We start from the raw sequence: 22691 nt of genomic DNA, 5'->3' as shown, positions 1-22691 counted from the left end.
TGCTCTTTTGCTGCTAGCAGCCATTACACAAATACTGTTATAGCTGCTATTTTTTGAATAGCCAACACAGATTTCCTGGTTATAATGGGTTAACCCTGTATAGCATTGTGCTCATGACACCATTGTCACACATAACTGTATTGTGCAGATTCCATTATGTGTTGTACTATCACATATAAAGCATACATTACAACTATCTGCACTTCTCAATCTCAGCTAATACTGCGGTGAGGACAGTCAACAGAGGAAGAGGCGGTCAGTCACTGGAGGCCACAGGTATAACTACTTGTGTTTTCTCATGCAATGCATTGTATCCACTACACTGCCAGACTTTAATTTACTGCATGAATACAACAATATCATTATCAAATGCACGTTGTTGGATGTGTATGTAACTCATTCTAATAAACAACCTATTTACAATAACAACGACCTTCCATAGGTCACTACTCATTTTTATTCTAGTTATGCATTGTAGCCACTACACTTACATATTGTCATTCAACATGAATACACAACATCATAATTGTCACAAACATTTTCATCTACAGCAGTGGTTCTCAAACTATTTTGTGTCAAGAACCCCCAAATGGAAATGTATTTGGCTGCGGACCCCCATCTGAAAATATTTTGTGGCAGGGACCCCCAGAAGATAAGATTTGTGTTAGAAATGAGATTTGAAAAAATGTTCTAGAATCTAGAGTTAAAAAACAATGCTGATCTATAAGCTCATATTGACACGCAATGAGCTTGTATATCTGCTATCTTTGAATAGCCAAAATATAAAATAGGGTTTAAGTGGTTGAAATGATCGTGACGCTATATTAACACATTTTACGGGGGACCAGATGGAGTTCAAAGGACAAGGACCAGAGCCTTTCAAGAGGACAGACGGATGTACCACATAACTCCCTCTGCAACATGACAACAAAGCGTCTACTCTAACACCAAGTGCTACCTCGTGTCCATCATCACCTACACTTCTGCATGTACAGTATACACATTTGTCATTGCTACATGCACGCTCCTGAAGGGTGTTTTTTATAGTGTAAAGAACAATGAAATGGTGAAACTTGTGGTTTAGAACGGCAGCTCCTAAACGTGCTTTCAAAGGACTCTGCTGTGCAGTACTTTAGACATTCACATTCAAGCACTTTCAAAGGACTCTGCTCTTGTGCACCAGTGACGACAAGCTCACAACACGTCACAAGCTGTAACGTGTAGTGACTGTTACGGATAAGAGTGCTAGGAGTAGAGTATAGGGATCTGTGTGTTATGTGTTTATGTTATAGGTGTGCGCGCGCCCGTCTTGTCCTCGTCCTCGTTCTTCGTCTGATCCTATGCTGATTCGGGAAGCGACTCCTTCTCCAGGATTGGTGGGGAGCGCTTCAGGCTCAAGCTCTGCACTCTGCAACAACGCGCCTCTATTGGCGCATACCACTCCACGGCTCCGCGTCACCAACCCTCCACTCTTCAAAAGTCATTCAATGTCTCCCTTCTGGGCCGCTGTCAGTCCAGAGACACTCCATGTGCGATAGTCTAGTGACAGCGTGCCCAACGGAGTAGTTTAGCTACAGCCTTAACATACAGAGCATTGTATCCAGTCTAAATCCTATTGTAAACCTTTGCTGCTTAAGTAAGTGCGTCATGTGAGAGATGACACAGGGCAGGTAGTATTGTAGGTATTTATTAGTATTCCACTGTTTAGCACCAGGTAGAGGGCAGGATCCATTCACTTTGTATTTATGTTTGTTAAGTAAGAATAGAGTAGTCAGCTAGTTAGGTTTTCTTTATTACAGGTTATTACTAAGTTAGGAAGTAAGAGTTGGGGGTTATTCAAGTGTTTAGGAAAGCGACCTTTTGTTTGTTGTTTGTTTCTTTGCTTTGGTTCCTGTCCGCGCCCTGTTCACTCAACAGCACTGGTAGCACTGTTATTTCATTACCTTTTACACTTGATTGTATGCCATTCTAAGATTACTGTGAATAAAAGCTTAAGTTTGGCTTGAACCATCTTGCCTTTGTTGCGTTCCTACTCCCCTAGACCCGGTGGGTCGTAACATAATGGGGGCTCGTCAGCTTTATTGAACCTGAGCTGTTAATTTAAGTTTTTTTTCTCCTCAAAGTAAGTAATCAAGTGGCATACGGTTGTGTAAATTGTTTGACTAGGACTATAGGATTAGAGGGATGGCTCCATTTAATCTTGAGAAGTTTATTGAAAATCCATCATTTGATGCAATTGATGATTGTCGCAAAGAGGATTTGCACAATATAGCTTTTCACTTCAAGATCACGGTGTCGAAGTCGGCATGTAAAGATGAGCTTAAAACTCTAGTGGTGGCTGGGTTGGTGGAGAAGGATATTCTGGTTGTGTTGCCTGTGGTGCCTGACGAAGCCAATGCGGTAAAAGAGCTCAATGTGCATGGTGGCATAGGTGCCCCAGCGGACAAAGCTGAGGCACGGCCACAAGCAGGTGGGGGTGGTGATCCTCCCTCCCTGCCCGATCCAGATGGGTCTAAAGATGACGTGAACGTCCGTATTGCACAGATCAAAGTTGATTCTTATGAAAAAGTGCAAATGCGGCAAGCACAGCTCGAGCACCAGCTAAAAATAAGAAAGCTGGAAATAGAGGCAGACACTGCCTTGCGCATAAAGGAGCTTGAGGTGGGTTCTCTGAGAGGGTCCCAACCTAAGTCAGGTACATCTTCTATGAGTATTCCTTCCGCTTTTCCATCTACCCTGGATGTTTCTAAGCATGTTGCGTTGGTGCCTGCTTTCCGTGAGACTGAGGTGGATTGCTATTTTAGTGCATTTGAGCGCATTGCCTCTGCACTTAAATGGCCCAAAGAGGTCTGGGCATTGTTACTTCAATGCAAAATTCAAGGCAAAGCTCGAGATGTGGTGTCAGCTCTCCCTCTAGATGATAGTCTTAATTATGACTCTGTTAAGGCAGCTATTCTGAAAGCATACGAGTTGGTGCCTGAGGCCTATAGGCAGAAGTTTAGGAACCACAAGAAATCTAACCAAACATTTGTTGAGTTTGGCCGAGAGAAAGGCCTTCTCTTTGATAAATGGTGCACCGCCTGTAAGGTTAATGATTTTGATGCTCTGCGGGAGTTAATTCTACTTGAAGAGTTCAAGAAAAGTATTCCCGAGCGCATTGTGGTGTACCTTAATGAACAGAAGGTGGAGTCACTTTCTAAGGCGTCAACTCTAGCAGATGAGTTTGTTCTCACGCACAAGACTGTGTTCTCGTCATCTCAGAGTGAGAAAACTTATACTCCTCGATTCAATTCTACGGCTAATAATAATACTTCCAAGTCACCACCTCCGCGTAAGGATGACCGGGAGTGTTATTATTGCCACAAATCTGGACATGTCATTGCAAATTGTTTGCAGTTAAAACGTGGGGGACAACAGCAGCAGTCTTCTCAAGGTGCAGGGCAGCCACAAGGCATGGGGTTGATTAAAACAGAGCCTGGTTCCATGAAGATGTGTGAGAATCCTGATGCATGTTTTGCACCGTTCACCTTTGATGGGTTTGTGTCGCTGACAGGGGAAGCTAATGATCAGCAGCCAGTGCGCATTTTACGCGACACAGGGGGTTCACAATCTATCATTCTGGCTGGTGTGTTGCCACTTACTGATCAAACCTCATGTGGTTACAGCACTGTGCTACGTGGCATAGAAATGGGTTATGTTCCAAGGGCATTACACCAGGTACATGTGAATTCTAAATTGATCACTGGGTTTTTTCCTGTTGCCGTCTGCCCTGAGTTGCCTATACAAGGGATCTCATTCTTAATGGGCAATGATATTGCGGGTGGGAAGGTGGTTCCACCACTTGAGGTAATGGATTCTCTTAACTATGTGCCTGATGGCTTGATTGAGTCTCGCCCCACTGTGTTCCCAGCGTGCGTAATTACGCGTGCACAAGCACGAAAAGTAGATGTTGTTGATTTGTCAGATTCTGTTCTTGGACCAATTTTCAGAGAGGAAAATGTGGGGAATAAATCTGATGTTGCTAAAAGTAGCACTGTGAAAAAAGAGGACAAAGTACCGTGCACACCGGTTCCCGAAACTGGTGATGTTCCCAAGTTGCCGATTACCCGAAAGTCTCTGTCAGCCGCTCAAAAGGGTGATCCGAGCTTAAGGAAGTGTTTCAGTGAGGTGATGACGTCTGACGCCGTTCAGAATGAACAGGTAGGCTATTTCCTTGATCAGGATATTTTGATGCGTAAATGGACATCACTTGCTACTGTAGGGTTAGAATGGAGCGCTGTATTCCAAATTGTTATACCTACAGCCTTCCGTCAGCAGGTGTTATCCGTCGCCCATGAGAGCAAGTGGGCTGGTCATTTAGGTGTTACCAAAACGTACAACCTCCTCCTGAAACATTTCTTTTGGCCCGGAATGAAATCTGATGTTGCAAAGTTTTGCCAAAGTTGCCACACGTGTCAACTGGTAGGGAAGCCTAATCAGGTTATCCCTCCTGCCCCCCTTTATCCAATACCTGTGATAGGTGAACCATTCGAGAGGGTGATTGTCGACTGTGTTGGCCCGCTGCCTAGAACATCCTCTGGTAACCAATATTTACTCACTATCATGTGTGCAGCTACCCGGTTTCCAGAGGCTATTCCGTTGCGCACCATCACAGCTAAAGCCGTTATCAAGGCGTTGCACAAGTTTTTTGCCATCTTTGGCTTGCCGAAATTTTTGCAAACGGATCAAGGAACCAATTTTCAGTCCAGGCTGTTTAATCAGGTTTTAAAATCCCTCAGTATTACGCACAAGGTCTCCAGCGCGTACCATCCAGAGAGCCAGGGGGCCCTGGAACGGTGGCACCAAACGCTGAAGTCCATGTTGCGTAAATATTGTTTGGAAACTGGGCGAAATTGGGATGAGGGGATACCATTTGTATTGTTTGCGGCACGCGATGCGGTACAGGAGTCATTGGGGTTCAGCCCAGCTGAGCTTGTGTTTGGCCATACTATTCGGGGTCCTCTCAAAGTTCTAAAAGAACAATTCATGTCTGCTAGTCCAGATTCGGGGAAAAATGTACTGGACTATGTTAGTCAGTTCAGAGAGCGTTTTCATCAGGCTTGCTCATTTGCAAAGGATGCGCTCTCTGAGTCTCAAATTCGAATGAAGCGTCGGTATGACCGAGCGTCGGTCTCGCGACTTTTTCAACCAGGGGATAAGGTTTTGGTATTGTTGCCTATCCTCGGTTCGGCACTTTCGGCTCGTTTTGAAGGGCCATACGAGGTCCTTGAGAAGCTCAGTGACACGGATTATGTCATAAGCACTCCTGAGAGGAGGCGTAAATCTAGAGTGTGTCACGTTAACATGATAAAATGCTATCATTCCAGGGGTCACTCCAGTGCTGTTCCTACTAAACCCGTTTGCTCTGTTGTGTCAGCATTGATTGTGACTGATACACCTACTGGATCTGACGGTGATGATGGGCTGGTATTACGCCCTACTCTGCAGCAGAGTGCGCGTCTGCCCAATTCTGAGATGGTAAGAGCGTTGCCTTCTCACCTCACTCATCTGCCTGACGCGCAGCGTAATGATGTGGTTAATTTGGTTAATGGTTTTCCAGCATTATTTGGTGATATTCCCACCCAAACAACGGTGTTAAAACATGACATAGAGGTCACCCAAACCAAACCCATTAAGCAGCACGCATATCGTGCCAACCCGGTTAAACGGGCCCTGATGAAAAGTGAAGCTGAATATTTGTTAAAGCATGGTTTAGCGGAACACAGCACAAGTGCCTGGAGCTCCCCTTGTCTGGTCGAATTGAAATCGGATGGTTCACCTAGGTTCATCACTGACTATAGGAAGGTGAACAATGTAACTGTGCCTGATTCATATCCCTTGCCACGTATGGAAGATTGCATTGACAATCTGGGTAGCGCTTCCTACGTGAGCAAGCTGGATATGTTGAAAGGTTACTGGCAAGTGCCATTATCACAGCGTGCTTCTGAGATCTCAGCATTTGTAACACCTGACTATTTCTTGCAATACACTGTTATGGCTTTTGGTATGCGCAATGCGCCAGCCACGTTCCAGCGGCTCATAAACATTGTATTAGCGGGCATACCAAACTGTAATGCCTATCTAGATGATGTCATTGTGTATTCTTTGACTTGGGCAGACCACATGCAAACGTTAGAGCGAGTGTTTCAGCGTTTAGCTCAGGCGTCTTTAACTTTGAATCTTGCCAAATGCGAGTTTGGAAAAGCCACGGTCACATACCTCGGAAAACAAGTGGGGCAAGGCCAAGTCCGCCCACTAGAGGCCAAGGTCGCGGCTATAAAGGAATATCCTGTTCCTCTTACGCGCCGCGCTCTCCGTAGATTTCTAGGACTCGCCGGGTATTATCGTGGTTTTTGTAGAAATTTTTCTACGGTCGTGTATTCTCTCACTACCTTGCTTAGTCCCAAATCAGATTTTGTGTGGAATTTTAATTGTCAGCATGCATTTGAGAGTGTCAAATCGCTCATGTGCAATGCCCCTGTGCTCGCTGCTCCAAATTTCGATCGGCCCTTTAAACTAGAAGTAGATGCGAGTGCTGTCGGGGCTGGAGCAGTCCTTATCCAAGAGGATTTTGATGGAGTTGACCATCCTGTGTGCTATTTTTCACGCAAGTTTAATAAGCACCAGGTTAGGTATTCGACTATTGAGAAGGAAGCTTTAGCGTTGCTGTGGTCTCTCCAATTTTTTGAGGTGTATGTGGGGTGCAGTTCTCTACCCGTGACTGTATTCACAGACCATAATCCTCTGGTTTTCTTGTCACGCATGTACAATCACAATCAGAGACTCATGAGATGGGCTTTGATAGTTCAGGAGTACAATTTGGAGATTAAGCACAAAAAGGGGAAAGAAAATGTATTGGCTGATGCCCTATCCAGAGTGTGGGGCGGTTAAGTGGGTAGTGTTGGAATAGGTTAGTATTGTAAATATTATATATATATTTTTTGTGTTTTGATGTAACATATAAAACAAACAGAGTGGTTTGTTTCTTAAGGGTGGGGGTGTTACGGATAAGAGTGCTAGGAGTAGAGTATAGGGATCTGTGTGTTATGTGTTTATGTTATAGGTGTGCGCGCGCCCGTCTTGTCCTCGTCCTCGTTCTTCGTCTGATCCTATGCTGATTCGGGAAGCGACTCCTTCTCCAGGATTGGTGGGGAGCGCTTCAGGCTCAAGCTCTGCACTCTGCAACAACGCGCCTCTATTGGCGCATACCACTCCACGGCTCCGCGTCACCAACCCTCCACTCTTCAAAAGTCATTCAATGTCTCCCTTCTGGGCCGCTGTCAGTCCAGAGACACTCCATGTGCGATAGTCTAGTGACAGCGTGCCCAACGGAGTAGTTTAGCTACAGCCTTAACATACAGAGCATTGTATCCAGTCTAAATCCTATTGTAAACCTTTGCTGCTTAAGTAAGTGCGTCATGTGAGAGATGACACAGGGCAGGTAGTATTGTAGGTATTTATTAGTATTCCACTGTTTAGCACCAGGTAGAGGGCAGGATCCATTCACTTTGTATTTATGTTTGTTAAGTAAGAATAGAGTAGTCAGCTAGTTAGGTTTTCTTTATTACAGGTTATTACTAAGTTAGGAAGTAAGAGTTGGGGGTTATTCAAGTGTTTAGGAAAGCGACCTTTTGTTTGTTGTTTGTTTCTTTGCTTTGGTTCCTGTCCGCGCCCTGTTCACTCAACAGCACTGGTAGCACTGTTATTTCATTACCTTTTACACTTGATTGTATGCCATTCTAAGATTACTGTGAATAAAAGCTTAAGTTTGGCTTGAACCATCTTGCCTTTGTTGCGTTCCTACTCCCCTAGACCCGGTGGGTCGTAACAGAGCAACTTTTTGATATGTTTCTTCATTACATAAAACCATCAACACAACAAGTCTATGTTGTCCTATGTTTCTTCTCTTTTTCTCTTTCTTTTCTCCTTCTTCGGACTGTGCCCCGGGCTATAGTGTAATAACTGGCTCTACAAATACCCAACCTCTGAACCTTTGAAATCTAGACAAGAAAAACTTGTCCTATAGACTCCCTGGTGTCAAACTATTTCAAAAATCACTTCTTAAAAAGGAACTGAAGGCTCATGTTGTTGTTGTTTCTGATGTATCACTAATCAACCTTTCATCTTTTCCAAACATTAGATTAAATGATGTCAAAGTGCTTCTCCAGTTAAAGAGAAAGTGAAAAAAGAAACGTTTATGTCTCTAGTAAAGCAGTTCATTTGAAAAGACGTATACAGTACTACACTTTTCATCTTCATGAATATGCTACAGCAGTAATACCTCTGGGTATCTTGTATTGTTGAATGCCACAGATGGCCCTGACTGAAAAATACTGTTAATGTAACACAGAGAGTGTAAAAGGGAACTGACACTTATACAAAGCACAATCCTCTACACTCTCACTGTTAAATTAACAGTGAGCGTGAGGATTGATCTGAGTTCATTTGTATTGATACAGACACAGTGCACATATCATACTTACTGCAGCCAGACTCAGTTCTGTAGCTCTGTACTGTAGAGAGAACTGTGGACAGAATAGACAGAAGCAGGAAGAGGAAATTACCATTACACGTAAACTTAGCAACTTCTTAAGGGGGGTGCATGCTATCATTTTCATGAATACACAACATCATAATTGTCACAAACATTTACATCTACAGCAGTGGTTCTCAAACTTTTTTGTGTCAAGAACCCCCAAATGGAACTGTATTTGGCTGCGGACCCCCATCTGAAAATATTTTGTGGCAGGGACCCCCAGAAGATAAGATTTGTGTTAGAAATGAGATTTGAAAAAATGTTCTAGAATCTAGAGTTAAAAAACAATGCTGATCTATAAGCTCATATTGACACGCAATGAGCTTGTATATCTGCTATTTTTGAATAGCCAAAATATAAAATAGGGTTTAAGTGGTTGAAATGATCGTGACGCTATATTAACACATTTTACGGGGGACCAGATGGAGTTCAAAGGACAAGGACAGAGCCTTTCAAGAGGACAGACGGATGTACCACATAACTCCCTCTGCAACATGACAACAAAGCGTCTACTCTAACACCAAGTGCTACAATACCTCGTGTCCATCATCACCTACACTTCTGCATGTATACACATTTGTCATTGCTACATGCATGCTCCTGAAGGGTGTTTTTTCTAGTGTAAAGAACAATGAAATGGTGAAACTTGTGGTTTAGAACGGCAGCTCCTAAACGTGCTTTCAAAGGACTCAGCTGTGCAGTACTTTAGACATTCACATTCAAGCACTTTCAAAGGACTCTGCTCTTGTGCACCAGTGACGACAAGCTCACAACACGTCACACGCTGTAACGTGTAGTGACTGTGAGCAACTTTTTGATATGTTTCTTCATTACATAAAACCATCAACACAACAAGTCTATGTTGTCCTATGTTTCTTCTCTTTTTCACTTTCTTTTGTCCTTCTTCGGACTGTGCCCCGGGCTATAGTGTAATAACTGGCTCTACAAATACCCAACCTCTGAACCTTTGAAATCTAGACAAGAAAAACTTGTCCCATAGACTCCCTGGTGTCAAACTATTTCAAAAATCACTTCTTAAAAAGGAACTGAAAGCTCATGTTGTTGTTTCTGATGTATCACTAATCAACCTTTCATCTTTTCCAAACATTAGATTAAATGATGTCAAAGTGCTTCTCCAGTTAAAGAGAAAGTGAAAAAAGAAACGTTTATGTCTCTAGTAAAGCAGTTCATTTGAAAAGACGTATACAGTACTACACTTTTCATCTTCATGAATATGCTACAGCAGTAATACCTCTGGGTATCTTGTATTGTTGAATGCCACAGATGGCCCTGACTGAAAAATACTGTTAATGTAACTCAGAGAGTGTCAAAGGGAACTGACACTTATACAAAGCACAATCCTCTACACTCTCACTGTTAAATTAACAGTGAGCGTGAGGATTGATCTGAGTTCATTTATATTGATACAGACACAGTGCACATATCATACTTACTGCAGTCAGACTCAGTTCTGTAGCTCTGTACTGTAGAGAGAACTGTGGACAGAATAAACAGAAGCAGGAAAAGGAAATTACCATTACACGTAAACTTAGCAACTTCTTAAGGGGGGTGCATGCTACCATTTTCATGAATACACAACATCATAATTGTCACAAATATTTTCATCTACAGCAGTGGTTCTCAAACTTTTTTGTGTCAAGAACCCCCAAATGGAAATGTATTTGGCTGCGGACCCCCATCTGAAAATATTTTGTGGCAGGGACCCCCAGAAGATAAGATTTGTGTTAGAAATGAGATTTGAAAAAATGTTCTAGAATCTAGAGTTAAAAAACAATGCTGATCTATAAGCTCATATTGACACGCAATGAGCTTGTATATCTGCTATTTTTGAATAGCCAAAATATAAAATAGGGTTTAAGTGGTTGAAATGATCGTGACACTATATTAACACATTTTACGGGGGACCAGATGGAGTTCAAAGGACAAGGACAGAGCCTTTCAAGAGGAGAGACGGATGTACCACATAACTCCCTCTGCAACATGACAACAAAGCGTCTACTCTAACACCAAGTGCTACCTCGTGTCCATCATCACCTACACTTCTGCATGTATACACATTTGTCATTGCCACATGCACGCTCCTGAAGGGTGTTTTTTCTAGTGTAAAGAACAATGAAATGGTGAAACTTGTGGTTTAGAACGGCAGCTCCTAAACGTGCTTTCAAAGGACTCTGCTGTGCAGTACTTTAGACATTCACATTCAAGCACTTTCAAAGGACTCTGCTCTTGTGCACCAGTGACGACAAGCTCACAACACGTCACACGCTGTAACGTGTAGTGACTGTGAGCAACTTTTTGATATGTTTCTTCATTACATAAAACCATCAACACAACAAGTCTATGTTGTCCTATGTTTCTTCTCTTTTTCTCTTTCTTTTCTCCTTCTTCGGACTGTGCCCCGGGCTATAGTGTAATAACTGGCTCTACAAATACCCAACCTCTGAACCTTTGAAATCTAGACAAGAAAAACTTGTCCTATAGACTCCCTGGTGTCAAACTATTTCAAAAATCACTTCTTAAAAAGGAACTGAAAGCTCATGTTGTTGTTTCTGATGTATCACTAATCAACCTTTCATCTTTTCCAAACATTAGATTAAATGATGTCAAAGTGCTTCTCCAGTTAAAAAGTGAAAAAAGAAACGTTTATGTCTCTAGTAAAGCAGTTCATTTGAAAAGACGTATACAGTACTACACTTTTCATCTTCATGAATATGCTACAGCAGTAATACCTCTGGGTATCTTGTATTGTTGAATGCCACAGATGGCCCTGACTGAAAAATACTGTTAATGTTACTCAGAGAGTGTAAAAGGGAACTGACACTTATACAAAGCACAATCCTCTACACTCTCACTGTTAAATGAACAGTGAGGATTGATCTGAGTTCATTTGTATTGATACAGACACAGTGCACATATCATACTTACTGCAGCCAGACTCAGTTCTGTAGCTCTGTACTGTAGAGAGAACTGTGGACAGAATAAACAGAAGTAGGAAAAGGAAATTACCATTACACGTCAACTTAGCAACTTCTTAACGGGGGCGCATGCTACCATTTTCGGCGATCACCCTCTCACCGCGGTGGTTTGAAAACTACAACATGACGTCACTGAGCCGCGGTGATAAGCGACTCACCGCTCACCTCAACACATCTCTCCGTTTTTGTGTTTCAAATCTTTTTCATTGTGAAGCACAGGGTAATATTATACATTTCTGTTCATACATATGGATTGCTTCCTTTTTTTTAAAACAAAAACCAACAGACATATACACAAAATAGACGTGTAACATGATTATACACTCAAACTTAAGCAAAAAACAAAGGGACCCTCCCGCCTCCCTTCCCCCTCCCCAGAAGTGCTGCCCCAGATTACGTGCGACACGGGTCATCCGCAAGGATTAGCCTATCAACCTTTAAGAAAGGCTTCCAAATCTTTTCAAAATCTTCCAGTTTGTCTTTGAGTATAAATCTGATTCTTTCTAAATGTAAGGACTCTGTCATCTTGTTGAGCCAGAGTTTGATTGTGGGGGCGGGGCCTCTTTCTTCTTCCAAAATAAGAGTATCAATTTTTTTGCAGCGATAAGGCCGTATGAGAGAAGGCGCTGTTGAGATAGTTGTAATTTCTTCATCCCTTCTGATACTCCCAGGATGACTAACACTGGGTCTGGATCTATCTCTACCTCTAGTATATTGGAAATTTTACTTTTGAGTAATGTAGCCTTTGTAATATTTTGAATTGTATTAAACAATGTCGTGCATTAATCGAACAGGTATGTATGTATTCCATACTTCTATCCCAGATGTCTTCAGTCAGTTGTACGCCCAATTCCGCCTCCCAGTTGGCTTTAATAGTCAGTTGAGACCGGAGCCATGTTATGTAAAGTGTCATACAAAAAAATAAATGATGCGTCTAGTCTCAGCTGCATGACTTAAGCACCCATCCAATTTGTCTGGCCTTGCTGATTCAAAATCAGGAATATGTTTTCTCACATAACTCCTAATCTGTAGGTCATCTCTCTGTTTTTACTAACCGAAATCACCGGACTATGAGCACCTAGTATCCAAACCACCGTTTCGGTGGTCACAAACGGTGAAAGGGTGACCACCTCATTTGGTAGCATGCAGGGGCCTTTAGCAACAAACTGATTTCAATAAAACACATTAAAGAACGTAAAGAGCTCATTTACCTGTAGTGAGTGTCGATGCAGGACGTCTGTTCACAGCCAGGACACTGAGATTCAACTAAAGCTTGTTTTTATGCAGACTCTGCTCCTCCCATTTTCTCTACTACCTGACAAGACTGACATGCCAATGGCTCCATGTCTGACACACCCAAGCACAGAATGCTGACTTACTATGATTGGCTCAATTAAATAATGAATTAATAGAGAGGGACCAGAGAAGGTGTTAAACAGTTAAACCCTATATATATTGACAGGGGTTCCCCAGGGCTCTGTACTTGGCTCCTTTTTACCCCTCCACACCAAATCTCTTCGCCGTAATTGGCTGATGTACAGTACAAGCCCATAATGTGTTATGAGCTTGTAGATCTGCTATGTTCGCTGAATGTTCGTCCCAGAATAGGAATCATGTGTTTAATCGGTTAATGGGTTAACGCTGGGTAAACGCTCCAAGACACACTCGCCCCCATTTACTTTGCGGAATGCTCGCCCCCTAGTGGTGCAACACTCGCCCCGAATGGGGGACCACTCGCCCCACTTGAAGCGTAACACTCGGCCTCAGCGAGACGGACAACTCGGCCCGCTTGGTGAGACTACAAGTAGTAAATTAGGAAGGAAAAAACTGTTACAATGATGGAGGCGCTCACACTGCTCCTCACACAACATGGGTCAGTTCAACCAGTCACACAGGATTATTTGCATTCATCTATAGGGTCAATAAGTGCTACCAATTACAGGCCGACCTTTACCGAACCTACAGTAGATCACATAAACATTCTATGCAATTAACTGGACAATGGATATCCTAAACTAGAAATGGCAGTTCTTAAACATATAAAGTTTGCATACTAACATTATGTGTATTATCAGTGTTAATTCCCTATCACGGCAAAGAGGTTTGTGTAGAAGGAGCAGACCAAGTACAGAGCCAAAGGTCAAGTTGAGGGTTTAAGTGGTTAAATGTCTGAAAATACAAACAAGCCAACATATACATACTAGAAAAGATAACGTGTAAAATAATCAAAACTATTAATTTTACACAACACTGATGAGTGCTAACAAGTCTATGAAGCCATCTATGAAAAAAGTTTAATCTGCAACACAAGTCTATACAATATGGGGGGGTCCCTGCTTCATCTCTCTCAGCTAAGGGGTCCTCAGCCTGAGAAACATTTAAGACTCCTCTAAATCATCACATATTGCCCATAAGTGATGGACAGCTTCATTCCTCTACTCATGGCATGCATTAATGAACACCTTTCTTTTATCATACAGAGTATGTCACAATGTTCTTTAAAGAGCACCAAGACCAACTGTCTATTTAGTTTATATCAAAATTATGTTGAATTAAGCTCATTTCTCACCATTCAAATTTTATTAGACAGATTAGAAAATGTAAAACAGTTTCTAAAGCCAACATGGTCATATGAAAGAATACATTTGCCCTAGGAGTCCTAAGTAAAGCCACCTGGAGAAAAGCAATCAAACCAGAAATCAAACCTCAGGCTATGCACTGTGACAATCCACCATAGAACAGAGTAGGACATAAAACTATGTGCAGAGAGGTATGAGGGATTGCAGACTGCACAGTCAAATTGATTAATTTATGGTTACATTAGATTAAAAAACAATGAAATAGTATAGCCTACAGGCTAGTTGTTGAACAGTGACAAGACTTTGGAATCCTGAACTATAATACATGGTACAATATACATCCATGCATTAACACCATGGTATTCCTTCTTATGAGAAGAGCTGTTGGCTTACTCCTTACTCCTCCACCACCTTGCGTATCTGGTCCACAAGCTCTGTGGAATAGGAAATAGCAACAATGACCAAAGAGGCAAGATAAAACTGGTGATTGTGATGTGATTCAATTAAAGAAACCGTAATTTATAGCATTTTGCCACATACATTTCCATTATTATTAGTCACACCCGGGTTCAACCCTCCGTCTTTTCACATTTGTCTAATCCGTGTTCCCTGGGATAACACTCAACCCGAGTCTAAAACCAGCTATAAACACATTTACCTCCAGCTGTTGAGCTTTGGGAAGCGTCATACGCACGACAGGCATTGATCAGTCCTCCCAGCTGTTCAGGGCAGTCGTCAGGAAGTGGTTCTAACACTCGCTTGTCCTCACACACTCTATTATAGATCTCCATATCGGTGGTACAATCTGTTATGAAATGGTTGTGATAAATGAAGCAATTAGGTACAGGTAATTGTGTAATTATAAAATGTGCAAGAGAAGTACAGTCTGAATTAACCACTGTTTTCAGTACACACCGTCAAGGGGGTTCTTGCGGGTTGTGATTTCCCACATGACCATACAGAGACTAAAAAAAACAATTAACCCCAGCGCTCCTATTCCGGGGTGAACATTCTGCAAAAATAGCAGATATACAAAGCTCAGCGCATTACAATGTGACGCAGTGTGAGCTTGTAGAACGGCAAAGGGGGGACTACGGTGAACAAAGAACCTTAGAAATACACATTAGTGATGGGACGATATGAAAATTACACGTCACGATTATTGTGGCAAAAATTATTGCGATTAAAATGCTACTTGTTAACCATTTGGACCCCCAGCATCGCTATTCTGGGGTTAACGTTGCCAAAAATAGCCAATCTACAAGCTCACAACGTGTTGCAATGCAATGCGTTGTGAGCTTGTAGACCTGCTATTTTTGCCGAAGCGATTTGTGTAGAGTGAAATAAGAGCACACCAAAGACACCCTTTACAGGTCTATTTTATCAAGTATAGAGGGTTTAAGTGGGACTGAATTTGCAGCTCAACAAAAGCCAATACATCCTGGTGTATGACGGAGGACAATTTCACAATTAATTCAAATCTCTGCGCTTCTTTTTCTAGTCACGATAAATGACGATTATCGTCCCATCCCTAACACACATCCAATCTCAGTCATGTCCTTGTATTGTCCCTTATGGACTTCTGAGATGAAGGGCTTTTTGGGAATGTCATAGACCAGTTTGATTTCTCGGATGTCTTGAAGAATTATCCTGGGCTTTTGTACTGTTGATGGTAAAAAAAAAAAAAGAAAATATCAGATAGCGGTCAGTGAAACTACAATCAATCACTGAATCACATTCAGCATTTTAGTTTAAAAAAAAAGCATAGTGGTAAAGACACACACACACACACACACACACACACACACACACACACACACACACACACACACACACACACACACACACACACACACACACACACACACACACACACACACACACACACACACACACACACACACACACACACACACACACACACACACACACACACACACACACACACACACACACACACACTTTTTGTTACAGATCTCCGTTACATTTTGTTCATGGTCAGCACCAAACACTTGTTTGCTACAATGCTAGCTATGTTGGTAATCAGGGAGTTTGCATTCACATTTTGACCCAGTTCAATACATCAATATTCATTTCAATTTCATTTTACAAATAGAATTGGTTGGCTGAAACATAACCCCTTCATTAATCTCAACAGTTTAAAGCTCATCATCATCATTACTAAATAAACACACATTCCTGCCATATTCTCTTCCTGGTTTGAGGATCTGAAGAGTCACACGTGACCACAGTGCTCCTTATATAGAGGGGTATGGTAATTGGGACATACCACTTGCCAGGGGAGTGTGCATTTTTCTGTGTAATATATGTTATGGATGAAAATAGTTGTGTTGCCAAAAGTGTAAGAGTAAAACTTGCAGTACCTTGTGGATTATAATGATTTCTGTAAGGTTTGGGAAATGTGTTCTTGAGTTTCACTAGTGATGAAGGTGAATGTATTGAGGGAACCTGTCCTTAAAGGGATAGTTCACCCCCAAAATGACACCCCCAAAATTACTTTTTTTCCCTATCGATTACACACCCCATAGAGACTTGTATTCATGGAGATTTTTTTGTTTTCGTCTCATTCCTAGGCCAATAATTTGATGACCGGCGGCTGCTCCGGTAGCTTTGAGTCTCCTACCGGAGACATAAGCATCTTTCCGCCGTTCATCAAATTATTGGCTTATAAACTAAAAAATCTCCATGAATTCAAGGCTTCATGGGGTGTTTGATTGATAGAAAATAAGTATTTTTTTGGGGGTGAACTATCCCTTTAAGACAGATAGTTGGTGCCACTAAGCAGAGGCCCAGGTTTGACTATTTGAGTCAGTCTGGTTTCAATGATGAGTGAGAGAACATGGGCACAATGCTGCTGGAGGAGCTCTGCCCTAAACCGCAGTATGCTTATGTGTATATATGTGACCCATGTTAGATGTCTCCTCTCTGAATTAAACACACTCGGAGTTCAGGTGGTGGTAACAGCTCAGCAGCAGGGTGTTTATTCTGCATTGACAATAAATGGACATGGGAGACAGTGTATGTCAGCACATGTGGACACCAAAAGCACTTGTCTGTCTGGAAAGACAACAACACAATCTGTCAGCTACTTGCACTGGGGACGTGTTTTACAAGTAACAAAACATACACAAAATGAATGATTGACCCAATAAAAACGTGACAGAATTAGTCTAATATAGTTAACATTCAGTCAGTTAACCCAGATTAACTTTTAAGTGCTTTTCAAGATAGTTAGGGACAGGTCGATTTTTAAAGAAGGGTACCTCTGGAGAAAATGTGTGTGCCCTGATCTAAAATGCCATGACCCTCCCTTTGACAAAAAAATACAAATCAATGACCCTCCCCAAGTGATTAAAAAAAAAAAGATTAACCCTCCCCGCCTAGGAGTGTCACGATATATTGTCCGACGATACAGCCTATCGTGATATTAAAATGTGACGATAGGTATTGTCATGATGTCATACTGTATCGTAATATATATATATATATATATATATATATATATATATATATATATATATATATATATATATATATATATATATATATATATATATATATATATATATATATATATATATATATATATATATATATATATATATATATTTGTTTTATAAATAGGAGTTCTTAGTTACTGTATGATATGAAATGTAAGCATAATCACAGTAATTATTAATCATGTCTTCCATCATATTCATAGTATTTTGGAGAGAAATGTAACAGACTCCGGTCACTTTCAGATTAAAGCACTGCAGAGGGGAGGTGTTGTGTGTCAGCTGATGCTGATATCATGTGCCCAGCAGAACCCTAAGGTCAGCCGTCCAGAGTCTATTGGTCATTCGCTCCCGGTTGTTTTTAGGATTGATTTTAAAATGACTTTACTTGTTTATAAAGCTCTCAATGGTCTGGCACCTTCCTACCTCTATGACCTCCTCCCTAAATACGTTCCGAACCGCCCCCCTCAGGTCTTCTAGTGCAGGCCTACTCTAAGTGCCTGAAATGTCAAAACACGGCAAAGCAGCATTCTGCTTCTACGGTCCGACGGCTTGGAATAAACTCCCATTACACATAAGACAGGCAGCCTCTGTGGACAGTTTTAAAGCACAGCTCAAGACATATTTCTTCTCTCTTGCTTTTAGTAGATTTTTTCTCTTCTAAATCTCTGTGTTGTTATTCATGTCTTTACTGTTTTGCTCACTGCCTCACTGCCTGTTATGTATTATTTTAGCCATTAATTTTATGCCAGTGTTTTTTGCCACTGTTTTATTGTGTATTTTATACATTTTTATTTTTGTTTGTTTTTGTTTTGTTCTGTAAAGAACTTTGCGCTGCATTTATGTCATGAAAGGTGCTATATAAATAAAGTTTATTATTATTATTATTATTATTCCTCGTACCAGGTTGGCGGCCATAGTTGAATGGTTAGAGAGCCCGCCTGGGAAGCCTAAGGTTCGAAGTGTCCCTGAACAAGACACTTAAGCCCTAACTGCTTCCCCCTCCGCATTCCCCCACGAGATGAAGAAAGATAATAAAAAATAAAAGAAAATGTATGGAATGTCCTTCCACAGGTCTTGAGAGCTGGAACGAAAAAAGGTCAGCCTCTGTGGAATTTTTTAGAGCCACTTACAAACATTACTGTTTAAACAAGCATTTGTGGAATGTCTTAGATTTTTTGTTTTTAAGCTGGAGGAGGCGAAGGAGGCGGAGGAGGAGTTCCCCCGCGGGACGAAAAAAGGTCAAAACTAAAATGTATGGAATGCCCTTCTACAATTAACTGGACAATGGATATCCTAAACTAGAAATGGCAGTTCTTAAACATATAAAGTTTGCATACTAACATTATGTGTATTATCAGTGTTAATTCCCTATCACGGCAAAGAGGTTTGTGTAGAAGGAGCAGACCAAGTACAGAGCCAAAGGTCAAGTTGAGGGTTTAAGTGGTTAAATGTCTGAAAATACAAACAAGCCAACATATACATACTAGAAAAGATAACGTGTAAAATAATCAAAACTATTAATTTTACACAACACTGATGAGTGCTAACAAGTCTATGAAGCCATCTATGAAAAAAGTTTAATCTGCAACACAAGTCTATACAATATGGGGGGGTCCCTGCTTCATCTCTCTCAGCTAAGGGGTCCTCAGCCTGAGAAACATTTAAGACCCCTCTAAATCATCACATATTGCCCATAAGTGATGGACAGCTTCATTCCTCTACTCATGGCATGCATTAATGAACACCTTTCTTTTATCATACAGAGTATGTCACAATGTTCTTTAAAGAGCACCAAGACCAACTGTCTATTTAGTTTATATCAAAATTATGTTGAATAAAGCTCATTTCTCACCATTCAAATTTTATTAGACAGATTAGAAAATGTAAAACAGTTTCTAAAGCCAACATGGTCATATGAAAGAATACATTTGCCCTAGGAGTCCTAAGTAAAGCCACCTGGAGAAAAGCAATCAAACCAGAAATCAAACCTCAGGCTATGCACTGTGACAATCCACCATAGAACAGAGTAGGACATAAAACTATGTGCAGAGAGGTATGAGGGATTGCAGACTGCACAGTCAAATTGATTAATTTATGGTTACATTAGATTAAAAAACAATGAAATAGTATAGCCTACAGGCTAGTTGTTGAACAGTGACAAGACTTTGGAATCCTGAACTATAATACATGGTACAATATACATCCATGCATTAACACCATGGTATTCCTTCTTATGAGAAGAGCTGTTGGCTTACTCCTTACTCCTCCACCACCTTGCGTATCTGGTCCACAAGCTCTGTGGAATAGGAAATAGCAACAATGACCAAAGAGGCAAGATAAAACTGGTGATTGTGATGTGATTCAATTAAAGAAACCGTAATTTATAGCATTTTGCCACATACATTTCCATTATTATTAGTCACACCCGGGTTCAACCCTCCGTCTTTTCACATTTGTCTAATCCGTGTTCCCTGGGATAACACTCAACCCGAGTCTAAAACCAGCTATAAACACATTTACCTCCAGCTGTTGAGCTTTGGGAAGCGTCATACGCACGACAGGCATTGATCAGTCCTCCCAGCTGTTCAGGGCAGTCGTCAGGAAGTGGTTCTAACACTCGCTTGTCCTCACACACTCTATTATAGATCTCCATATCGGTGGTACAATCTGTTATGAAATGGTTGTGATAAATGAAGCAATTAGGTACAGGTAATTGTGTAATTATAAAATGTGCAAGAGAAGTACAGTCTGAATTAACCACTGTTTTCAGTACACACCGTCAAGGGGGTTCTTGCGGGTTGTGATTTCCCACATGACCATACAGAGACAAAAAAAAACAATTAACCCCAGCGCTCCTATTCCGGGGTGAACATTCTGCAAAAATAGCAGATATACAAAGCTCAGCGCATTACAATGTGACGCAGTGTGAGCTTGTAGAACGGCAAAGGGGGGACTACGGTGAACAAAGAACCTTAGAAATACACATTAGTGATGGGACGATATGAAAATTACACGTCACGCAAATTACACGTGTGGCAAAAAGTATTGCGATTAAAATGCTACTTGTTAACCATTTGGACCCCCAGCATCGCTATTCTGGGGTTAACGTTGCCAAAAATAGCCAATCTACAAGCTCACAACGTGTTGCAATGCAATGCGTTGTGAGCTTGTAGACCTGCTATTTTTGCCGAAGCGATTTGTGTAGAGTGAAATAAGAGCACACCAAAGACACCCTTTACAGGTCTATTTTATCAAGTATAGAGGGTTTACAGGTCTATTTTATCAAGTATAGAGGGTTTAAGTGGGACTGAATTTGCAGCTCAACAAAAGCCAATACATCCTGGTGTATGACGGAGGACAATTTCACAATTAATTCAAATCTCTGCGCTTCTTTTTCTAGTCACGATAAATGACGATTATCGTCCCATCCCTAACACACATCCAATCTCAGTCATGTCCTTGTATTGTCCCTTATGGACTTCTGAGATGAAGGGCTTTTTGGGAATGTCATAGACCAGCTCCTCCTGTTTGATTTCTCGGATGTCTTGAAGAATTATCCTGGGCTTTTGTACTGTTGATGGTAAAAAAAAAGAAGAAAATATCAGATAGCGGTCAGTGAAACTACAATCAATCACATTCAGCATTTTAGTTAAAAAAAAAAGCATAGTGGTAAAGACAGACTGACACACACACACACACACACACACACACACACACACACACACACACACACACACACACACACACACACACACACACACACACACACACACACACACACACACACACACACACACACACACACACACACACACACACACACACACACACACACACACACACTTTTTGTTACAGATCTCCGTTACATTTTGTTCATGGTCAGCACCAAACACTTGTTTGCTACAATGCTAGCTATGTTGGTAATCAGGGAGTTTGCATTCACATTTTGACCCAGTTCAATACATCAATATTCATTTCAATTTCATTTTACAAATAGAATTGGTTGGCTGAAACATAACCCCTTCATTAATCTCAACAGTTTAAAGCTCATCATCATCATTACTAAATAAACACACATTCCTGCCATATTCTCTTCCTGGTTTGAGGATCTGAAGAGTCACATGTGACCACAGTGCTCCTTATATAGAGGGGTATGGTAATTGGGACATACCACTTGCCAGGGGAGTGTGCATTTTTCTGTGTAATATATGTTATGGATGAAAATAGTTGTGTTGCTAAAAGTGTAAGAGTAAAACTTGCAGTACCTTGTGGATTATAATGATTTCTGTAAGGTTTGGGAAATGTGTTCTTGAGTTTCACTAGTGATGAAGGTGAATGTATTGAGGGAACCTGTCCTTAAAGGGATAGTTCACCCCCAAAATGACTTTTTTTCTCCCTATCGATTACACACCCCATAGACTTGTATTCATGGAGATTTTTTTGTTTTCGTCTCATTCCTAGGCCAATAATTTGATGACCGGCGGCTGCTCCGGTAGCTTTGAGTCTCCTACCGGAGACATAAGCATCTTTCCGCCGTTCATCAAATTATTGGCTTATAAACTAAAAAATCTCCATGAATTCAAGGCTTCATGGGGTGTTTGATTGATAGAAAATAAGTATTTTTTGGGGGGTGAACTATCCCTTTAAGACAGATAGTTGGTGCCACTAAGCAGAGGCCCAGGTTTGATTATTTGAGTCAGTCTGGTTTCAATGATGAGTGAGAGAACATGGGCACAATGCTGCTGGAGGAGCTCTGCCCTAAACCGCAGTATGCTTATGTGTACAGATGTGCCACTTCAAAACTTCACACGTTACTGTTCTTTCCCTGAAAGTCCCCTGAAAATGCATTTTTTTCCCTCCCTTTTCTGCCCTTAAAATGCACTGTTTTGCCCCTGAAAAGAAGTTGTCACTACACACCCCCGTTTTTCCCTTCAACAGACATCCATATACATGAGAACAAAAGAATGTGTGTTGATGAAGGTGTCAGACTCATTATGAGGCGAAAGGTGATTTGACCAGT

General features: G+C 41.3%; 1 protein-coding gene across 1 annotated transcript in view; it reads right to left on the bottom strand.

Annotated features, from left to right (window-relative positions):
- The window catches only part of LOC311047727 (mixed lineage kinase domain-like protein), a 66707-nt gene extending 53902 nt beyond the window's left edge, over positions 1–12805 (bottom strand). The window contains exon 1 of the mRNA XM_084060550.1: positions 12783–12805. The gene's annotated coding sequence lies outside the window, so the exon portion shown is untranslated. The remainder of the gene's footprint in view (positions 1–12782) is intronic.
- Positions 12806–22691: the final 9886 nt, after the last annotated feature.

The sequence above is a fragment of the Gymnoscopelus microlampas genome (assembly GCF_963454915.1).
Source record: "Gymnoscopelus microlampas genome assembly, chromosome: 6".
NCBI classification, from domain to species: Eukaryota; Metazoa; Chordata; class Actinopteri; order Myctophiformes; family Myctophidae; genus Gymnoscopelus; species Gymnoscopelus microlampas.
Note: the sequence above shows the minus strand (reverse complement) of the source record. Positions and strands in the feature narration are given on the sequence as shown.